Source organism: Anopheles stephensi, chromosome 3 (assembly GCF_013141755.1).
Source record: "Anopheles stephensi strain Indian chromosome 3, UCI_ANSTEP_V1.0, whole genome shotgun sequence".
Lineage (NCBI taxonomy): Eukaryota > Metazoa > Arthropoda > Insecta > Diptera > Culicidae > Anopheles > Anopheles stephensi.
The window spans coordinates 61,661,141-61,670,319 of record NC_050203.1 but is presented as its reverse complement, the minus strand read 5'-3'; the positions used below and the strand labels follow the sequence as shown (position 1 = coordinate 61,670,319).

General features: G+C 42.4%; 1 protein-coding gene across 8 annotated transcripts in view; it reads left to right on the top strand.

The window, feature by feature from the left end:
• Positions 1 to 5,748: 5,748 nt before the first annotated feature.
• Positions 5,749 to 9,179, top strand: part of LOC118513594 (poly(A) RNA polymerase gld-2 homolog B) — a 91,572-nt gene continuing 88,141 nt past the window's right edge. For 7 of the 8 annotated variants that reach the window (XR_004906492.1, XR_004906491.1, XR_004906490.1 and 4 more), the window contains exon 1: positions 5,750 to 6,609. The gene's annotated coding sequence lies outside the window, so the exon portion shown is untranslated. Of the gene's footprint in view, positions 6,610 to 9,179 lie in introns of all 8 variants that reach the window. The other variant, XM_036059581.1, reaches the window with a different exon arrangement.

The following is a 9,179-nucleotide window of genomic DNA, read 5'->3' as shown; positions in this document are numbered from 1 at the left end:
TCCAATGGATAGAGCTATTCAAAATGCATGCTACAATGGTTCAGCAGAACACATTAGATGAACGAATAGATGAAACTGTCTTGTAAATGCCACAATACAATTCGTAATTGTGGATAGGAAATGATACTCTCCTAATGTTTTAACTAACTATCGTATCTAAGGACCCTAGTCAAATCTGGGAGGACTTACATTATGAAAAGATCACATCCAAGATATGTGGCGAATGTGGTCTCAATGATCCAAAGCCTCCATAAAAGAGCGATTAAAAAAACATCCAAGATACATCAAGAGTGCATGTGGTAAGACTCCATAGACTTTCCTATATTTTTTATTCTAATAGACCAGGACGTTCGTATTGTTAAACGTAAGTTTAAGTTCTGAATTTTTTTAAATTACACAATCATCCTTCTATTCAACCTAGCTGAAATCACCCTTTTTGACGCTAGAAATCATACTCAAGTTCGACTGTGACCGCTTTTCAACCATTTCCACACAAGCTTGCACCCTCATGCCCAGCATACAAGTTGGCGACGCTTTCTTAGTCTCTTCATAGGTGGCGCGCTAATCGCAAGAGAGGATCGACGCTCAACATGCTGTCTTTGGGCCAAAAATCAATTTAACGGGGTTGCAATATTGAGAACATAATTATTTATTAAAATAAATTTTATTTATGTAACGTGAGACTTTTAAAGGTTTTTGTTTACTCATATTTTAAGTACTCATGGTAGCCCAGTATGCAGCATCTATTAACAACAGCAAAGGAATGATACCAAATCATCGTAGAATCATTCCTTCATAATTAGGGCTCCAGGGATCTATAGTTGCAGCTAAGGGTAATTTTAAGGTAGGGAAGCCAGAAATTGTAAGTCAAGCCTACCGAAAGAAAGTATGTGATTATTTAAACTAGCCAGTTTATACTTCGGGGCGGTCCGGTGGCCGAGGCGACAGCGGCGCCGGTCTTCACATTGCAGGGCCGGGGTTCAAATCCCATTCAGACCGCCTCCCCGTACGAAAGGCTGACTACTTTTCTACTGGTAAAATTAAGTCACAGAAAGCCAGAAATGGCAGGCCGAGACCTCTCGAGGTTGTAGTGCCACAGAAGAAGAAGAAGTTTATACTTCTTCTACTTCTTCTTCTTCTTTGGCACTATAACCTCGAAAGGTCTGGTCTCAAAAGGTGCCACCCGTTGCTGGATAGTCAGTCCTATGTACGGGGAGGCCGCTGTCGTCTCGGCCCACGGACCGTCTCAAGCCAATTAATATTATCCACATAAAATCCACACTTTGGCGCTCATATGGGCATAAGACCAAAATGATCAAAGGAAACAAGCTGTCGTGTTCAGAACTTTTAAGTATAACGTTGCATAAATCTGCATGTATTAGAAACTGCTAGTAGAATCGGTTTAGAACGATAAGAATAGTGATTCTAAACGGGTCAGTTCCGCTATACACACCAATTATGATTATAATTCAACCATTAAGACTGGAAACCCCAAAACAGGAAGAAAAGCAAAAATATAAATCGAAAAGAAAGAGAAACAAATACAAACAAACAAAAAAAACCCTAATACCCTTCTTTCGGACGTTGTGCTATGCTCATCAAAATCAACGGCAGTCCGAGAAGTAGCAAATCCGCCTGTCATGTTCATGGCATCATCGGTAGCAAGGCGTTGAAAATGCTTCAAAATTTCAGCACGTCATTTCACCTGTTGCGCCGAGCGTGTTGGAGTATAAGCGGCAAGAACCAGCTCAATAAGCTGCTGCAGCAGCTCATCTTAACGCCGTGGAACAACGCTTGCGAAAATATGCAGCAATAATTGTTTCGTAGCCACCGGTGCGGTATCAAGTAACGGGCCGCGCGACTCGGCAAGCAGTGTTTTCAGCGCTGTATTTTGAAAACTTCTATACACCCGACGGTGTAGGATGATGGGAGAAATGGATCGAAAAGAAAAGAACACACGCTCCCGGCAGAACGGGACAATGGATGGGAGGCAGATGCGGCTCTGCAGCATAATGCTATAGCCGGCGTGTCGACAGCCTTCTTCGCTGAGTAGCATAACACTGTGCTCGACATTGCACAATGAGCGGGACACAGCGAGGAGGTGCGATTTCAAACCAGAAAAGGAAGACTTCGGCTCCTAAACTACGAACGCCACCTTAATTACTTGCCGCTTAAATTCCACATAAATTAGCATGCCAACAGACGAGTTCGAACTACTTTTCATACATCCGTATGGGGTGTCGAGAACGGCCGGCCAAGAAAACTAACGTTTGTTTGCTTTTAAACAAGGGAGCGATTCTAGGCTATTTGTGAGACGACTGATTGGAGGTTTTTTTTGTTGTTTCGAAACACCTACGTCCAGCGGGAGACATAGATATCTTTTCGCCATAAAACAAAAACCTTTTGCCCGCCACTAAACGACGAGAGTCCAATTTTCGCTTGCTGTGGCGAAGCAAAACGCAGCGGAACGCACCACTAACATAGATTCTGGGAAATTTAAAACCACCTCCATGCGAGTGTCCTCTACCCCGTCTTCCCGAGGCACATCGATCTCTGGCGGACGTGTTCGAATGATTCGCGGCACTGCACGCGTCGTCGCTTTTGTTGCACCCTGGGGCCTGCAACGCATCAATATGCCGGCAACGAAGAAGTCGGCAATTTATTGCCCGTCATTGGACTATTTTCCTTCGGAACGCAACCAAACATCGATTGTTTTCGTCACGGTGCAGTGGCCACTGACCGCGTGGGGGAGAGTAGCCTGGCCACCTCTTTCGGTGGTCCAACCGAACGCGACCAAACGGTGGACGATAAGTGTCAGTCAGTTTTACTGCCCAGTTGTGCAGCTCCCCCCTCGTTTGGTAGCTCTTTTGGGACAGTGTTTAAGCCGATGGGTGTACGCATAATCAGAAGCGACACGATGAAGGAGAAAGTGCAATGGAAAGGTTGATGCGATGAGAGGTTTTAAAGTTCTATTTCTATTTCAATGATTTGTTTTATTACACCCAAGGGAAGAAAATTACTTTAGGACGCGCATAAACGGCTTACAAATGGGTCCCGCGTGTCGCAAGGTTTGGCTTCGGGGAGACTTTGGGTAATGTGTGACATTAAAGTGTTTTGGTGTTGACTCTTTTATTAAAAGCATAAATGAAGTGAGTGCACGATGGAGAACATGCCTTGATCAAGCATGATCGGATTTAATTCTAGAGATGCAAACAGAAGAGGAACCACCAAACAAGAATGGAATGATTTACTAAAATGGATGCTCTCCAGAGCGGTATTCTGATAGAAAAGAGCCATTTTAATAAGTTAATAGAACCATTTTCTTTGGCTCTCACCCCCATTATTGATCACATGTTAATCTAACCTGGCGCAACCGCAGCAATTAGTTTTGTTTTTGTTTTGTGTTACTTTATCAATAGAAAAATAAAATGTAAAAAATCCCCTCCTATTTGTTTCCTACACGAAAAAGACACAACACCACCAGCGCCTGATAAGAAAGTATCTTATAAAAATCGGCTGGCAATGTGCTCGGAGTATCCGACAAGGTGGTGGAGCTTCCTGAAACGTTACGCGGAAAAATAGCTGGGGTTGGAAAAAAAGGTGCAATCATTCCACTATCTGGCACGTCACATTCTGCGAGGGACCCTCACTTCCCACAACAACAACGACGGCGTTGCTTATCGAAGTATCATCTTGCGTTTAGGGTAGCGGATGCGTAAAAGGTTGGCGAAATGCTGCAGCACGCTCGCGAAAATCGCCATCCATCATCATTTGGGGCTGGTGCAAATGCTTGGATTGAGGGAATGTGCGAAGATAATGTCTTGCCAACCGGAGCTTTGCTAGGATTGCGCGATATGCATCGGTAGGGCACCAAATTAGCTTGGCAGTACAGAGGCAAACAGGGAATCTTTCGCGATTCTGATCGGTATCGGGCATCGGATGGAATGGAAGGAATTTATTCTTCAGCATAGTGAGATAGGGTGTTATTCAACCGAAGGGGATGAAAACATGCTCAGAAAACAAAAGAAAAGAATGCATTGAAATTGGATTGATTGAAGATTTGATTTATGTTTCTCGTGATCATCTTATGCTTGGAACAAGCAACACTTTCAAAAGTATTTAATTATAGTTGACGATTTTATTCTTAAGTAGCAGCAATCAGACTCGCTTTTGCTCGAACATTGCTATCTGATCACCAGTTTAAGAATATTCTTGCCCACAAAAAAAGGCTTGGCGCACGCAACCACAGCATACCTTTCTTCATGCTCAAACTCAAAGTGTTTTCTTGCTCGATCTGCCAGGTGTGCGTTGTATGTTGTGTGTTGGTGCGATCAAGTGGCAGCAAGATTCGTTTGGATGTGTTCGTGCTAACAGCATTGCACAATAGGTGAATTGATTAATAATTTTAAAACTATGAAATTAAAATATACATATTTTAAAAAAATGTGACCTCTTATTATATTTGGTTGGGCAGACGAAACTTGTTCAAGTTATTGCATTGTTTTTAAAAACATTTGGTTTTAATTTTAAAACATTGGTTTTAAAAACTTAAGATAAATAAGTAAAAGTAAAATAAAACACTAGTTACTATGGTTCTATTTAAGAATATTTATGTAATGTTTCATAAAGAATTTATGCAAGCTTTGAACATTGAAGGTTACATCAACTACAGCTATACAAGAGCTAAACAATGTATTATGGTTTATATTGTTTCTGTTACGTAGGATCATATCTTCTTCTTCTTCTTCTTCTTGTTCTTCTTCTTCTTGTTCTTCTTCTTCTTCTTCTTCTCCTTCTTCTTCTTCTCCTTCTTCTTCTTCTTCTTCTTCTTCTTCTTCTTCTTCTTCTTCTTCTTCTTCTTCTTCTTCTTTCTTTCTTTCTTTCTTTCTTTCTTTCTTTCTTTCTTTCTTTCTTTCTTTCCTCCATTGTCATGCGGTCATGCCAGCCATTTCTGGCTTACTAGACTAATTGTTACCGCATAGTTGGATAGTCAGTCCTCATTATGGGGGAACGGTCCAGATGAGATTTGAGCCCCGGTCCTGTCGTGTGAAGACCGCTGTCGCATGTACCACTGCATCAAAAGCATAATTTAGCCTGTTCTCATAGGTACAATTGGAACGAAGTAAAACCCTTTATAATAATTCTTTTATAATTTAAATAATTCATGTAATCGGTAAAAATAACAATGCCCATGCATAAATAAATGCTTTCATTAAATTACGAATAAAGAAATGAAGAATAAAAAAAAGTAATAAAAAAATTACTTCAATAAAAACGATATTTTTAAAATCGCATGCGGTTGTGACAATACGGAACAACACTGCAATAATAAATAAATAAGAGAAAAAATAAATAAATAAACAAAAACGATAACCAATACAGGAAAGGCGTAAGAATAAAATTACATTTATTCTCCAAATCCAGAAATAATTCGCCACACATCCACAACCGTACTATCCCGCGATAAGGCAAAACAACAGGGATAGAATAAATAAAATATAAAATAAAAAAAAACTGATAATAAAATTGCTGATCCATCCATCAAAACTAATAAAAACTTTTTTTTATTATTTTTTCAAACTCTTTTTCGATTATGCTTCAGTGTGCCCGAGCATAAAGCCTCACCGCCCATAGTTGCGTTCGTGGCACCGAGCTCACAAACACTGGCTCAAGTCGTGGCACCCCGTCACGACGCGCCGCGTTGCGTAGAATTGACTGGCTCAACAAGTTTACAAATCGAAACCGGTGCTATTTGTGTGTGAGCCTTACACGGAATCACGTAGTGTGAAGACCTCCGCTAACGCCGCATCGGAAAGTGTGCATATTGTGTTGTTTTCTTTTTTGTGTGTTGCATTGCGTTGCGTTGCTACTGTAAGTGCAGCGGTGTGGTGTGTGCCAAAGGTGAATCTTTTCCTCTTTAGCTGGTGCTACGGGAGAAAAAAACGCATTCAAAAAAAGAGCCGCACCGCTTTCCGTCGTGCGAAATTCTTCGACAGTGACGAAGTGTAAAGTGGCTGTTTTTTCATTCGCCATACGCGGAGGCTTTAATCCTCGAAGCAGGCAGTGCCTAACGTGGCAAACGTGGCGTCGCAGTCAATAGAACGCAAGGAAACAGTGCATTTATGTTATCGGCACTCAGAGTGTGATCGCCCGTTTCGAGTAGCCACGTTCGAAAAAGGTGAACATAACATCTTAATCCTAGTAGTCTGTGGTTGATTCAGTGTGTCTTGTAAAGCAGCAGGACACGCACAGAGCAATTGTGTATCGACCACGGTGCATTACGTCTTTAGGTGAGCAACCCAGTGAAGTTTAGTAGAAATTTAAAAATAATCGGAGAGTCTCCGCGGTGCTTAATTCGTGCAAAAAAGTGTGCTATTTCTCGAGTGGAAGTGCTTGTGCCTCAATCTACGCTTCACTTTACCAGCCGATCAGTGTGAGAAAATACAGATAGCGTACTACAATTGTACTACCGTGTCTACCCCTTGTCCGCTGACAATCCCAGTGCGTCTCCAGGAAGGTTGAGACCACACTTCACTCACCGATCCGGTTCCGGTCTAGTAACCTGAAGCCAAGCCGAACCCGAAAATACAGACCCATCCTGCTACACAGGTAGGTAGATGTGGCACACATTAATGAGGACTTACGTTCAATATTAAAACCCGGTCATAAAAGCACTTCCTTTTGGGATGGTTCCACTAACCCGGTGGTTAGTCGGATAAATTTGGAGTCACAGTGGACACGCTTACCTTCCATCCGTCAGGGTGCAGTGCTTTGTATCGCAAGTCCTCCAATCCAAGTATAGGGGTGTGTCCGGTAGGGACATCAGGGCTGAACTGTGTGTCTTGTTGCGAAGGCAGACCCCCTTAAGCCTTGCGGGAACATTTTGTGGGAAACTTTGTACGTGGTGGTTGTGCGCAAGTACGAGTACCTCGGTGGACCAGTTGTGGACGTAAAGATCGACCGTGCAAGATAGCAAGGGCTAGGGAGAGGGTGCCATTTTTTTTTTATTAAACCAGGGTTCCTGTATCTTCAGAGCACTTAGTTTTCTTGCATTTTCTCACTTCGTCCCCTCACCGTGCGCTCTTTTTGGGGTCTCTTCCCGTACGTAATATTTATGCTGCTTCTTCTTGTGTACGATCGTCGTCACGCAACACCGCAAGTAAGCACCCGGTGTAGGGAAGCGGCTCGCAGGGCGACGCGCTTACCATGCGTTTGGTCAATTGTTTCGGTCATTAGGAACATGAAGGCCCTTCAAGAATGTCCGCCATCAGCACGTCAGGTACAGGTTCGTTAGGGCCGTGTCGGTCCGGTGGTCGGTTGTGTTTTGTTGAGGGCAATCCTCGAAGGAAGGGCACACATACACACACCTTGTACACGGTTCTCGCTATGTGTGTGTGTGTTTTTTTTATGTTCTGCGATGCAGACTTGAGCTGGGTTGCAGCAACAGATACCAGAAGAACCAGTTTTCTTGAGAGCATCGATTGTCCGTGTGTGTTTGTGTGCGCATGTTGGAATGATCTCAATGCTGCAGAGCTCTACGTATGCGCGGCCCGCTCGTGTAGAGCAGGTTTCTTCGATCTGCGGGCAAGTTCTTCTTCTGGGTTGAATTCACCTTTTTCCAGTGTATGTTTCCATCGGGAAAGCAGGAAACGGTTCACTGCATTCACGCAGTTTTTTTTTTCTTCCTCCATTCGCTCCATTCCAATAAAAGGCAATCGTATCGCGTTATCAATGGCCTGGAAGTCGGCAATGGCGGAGATTGGATGGAGGTCGCGTGGTGTGAAAACTCATCCACAGTGAAGCAAAATAATATGCGGCAACATTGCCCGAAACAGCGTGTGCGGAGAACGGCACATCCAGAATCAAGAGCACGGCGGGAGAAATTAACGATGTTGTTACGGCACGGAATCAGCACCCTTTCTCTCGAAACGGTGATCCACATTTGGTGCGTTACAGTGTTTCGCTGGAGGCCCGTGTGCACTATTAAATGCAATGTATGATATGCAGCACCTGTTTTGTTACTTGGCTGCATCGTACCACCTCGCTGGAGGGCATCCAAGAAATGGTGCAAGTAACGGAGCTTCGAAGCACCAAGAATACCATAAATGAAAATGATTGTCATGTACGGAAGATAGATACAACGATCGGTGTCTGTCGCTTATTTCGACCTCTCGGGCGTCACGCCCGATAGCAGTCTAATCCTTTGCTACGCTTATCGAAATCGTTCCCATTTATGTGGTGTTTTATTTTTCGATGCGTTTTATAATTTTATCAGAAGGGTTTGTGTGGAAGATTGATTTGGATAAGAGTAACAACCAGTTTGTTGACATCCAGGACAGTTGTTCTAAGGCTTTTTATTAGGAAGCAATTTCGTACAGTTTGGACGCTTCTATTCAATGATTTTTTACGGTTTGAAAGATAACAGCGTTCAAACACATGCCATAATGTTGAGAAATAGTACATCATGTTAAATAATTGTTTTGGGTTTACACTGGTTCTTGTCTGCCGAATGGAATGCGAATGGAATTTCTTATCAAGCTTTTTGTTGAAAATCACGATTTAAAGCGTGTGTCCGATACTATTCGTTCACATCAACTGTAATTATTTTAAACTAAGCCTAGATAAATCCAGGTTCATGTCTAGTCTTATGACCCTCAGGTCTTAGTCAGTCAGGTCTTATGAACTGTCATAATTTTTTTTGCGACTTGAATTACTCAGAGCTTATCAGAGATATCTGTTTTGGATACGCAAAACTATTCCCAAAGTAAATATTAGACTGTTAGGCTATCATCATTTTCATTAAGTAGAAATGATCTCCATCTCCAATCAACCAATTTGATCCAATGCAGCAAATTAAAATGATGCTTCAATTTATTGTCCTCTTAAAGTCCATCAAAACTATGATCAGACATCGGGTTTTGTAGTATTCCGTACAATAAAATCCCATCGACAGACAACTTTCAACACACTTTAGACTATTTCCTTGTGGTTACGAACTGATAATACACCTTCAAATTAGTCTGCTATTAGTATGTTATCTATACGGAAATCAACAGTTCAACACCAGCTTAACCTACCCGTATCGTATCCCTACATGGATACAAACATATCTTCAGCTCGTCCTGTTCATGCATCATCGCCGCCTATGTAACGCCCGTTGTTTTTGTTCCCCGAGATTA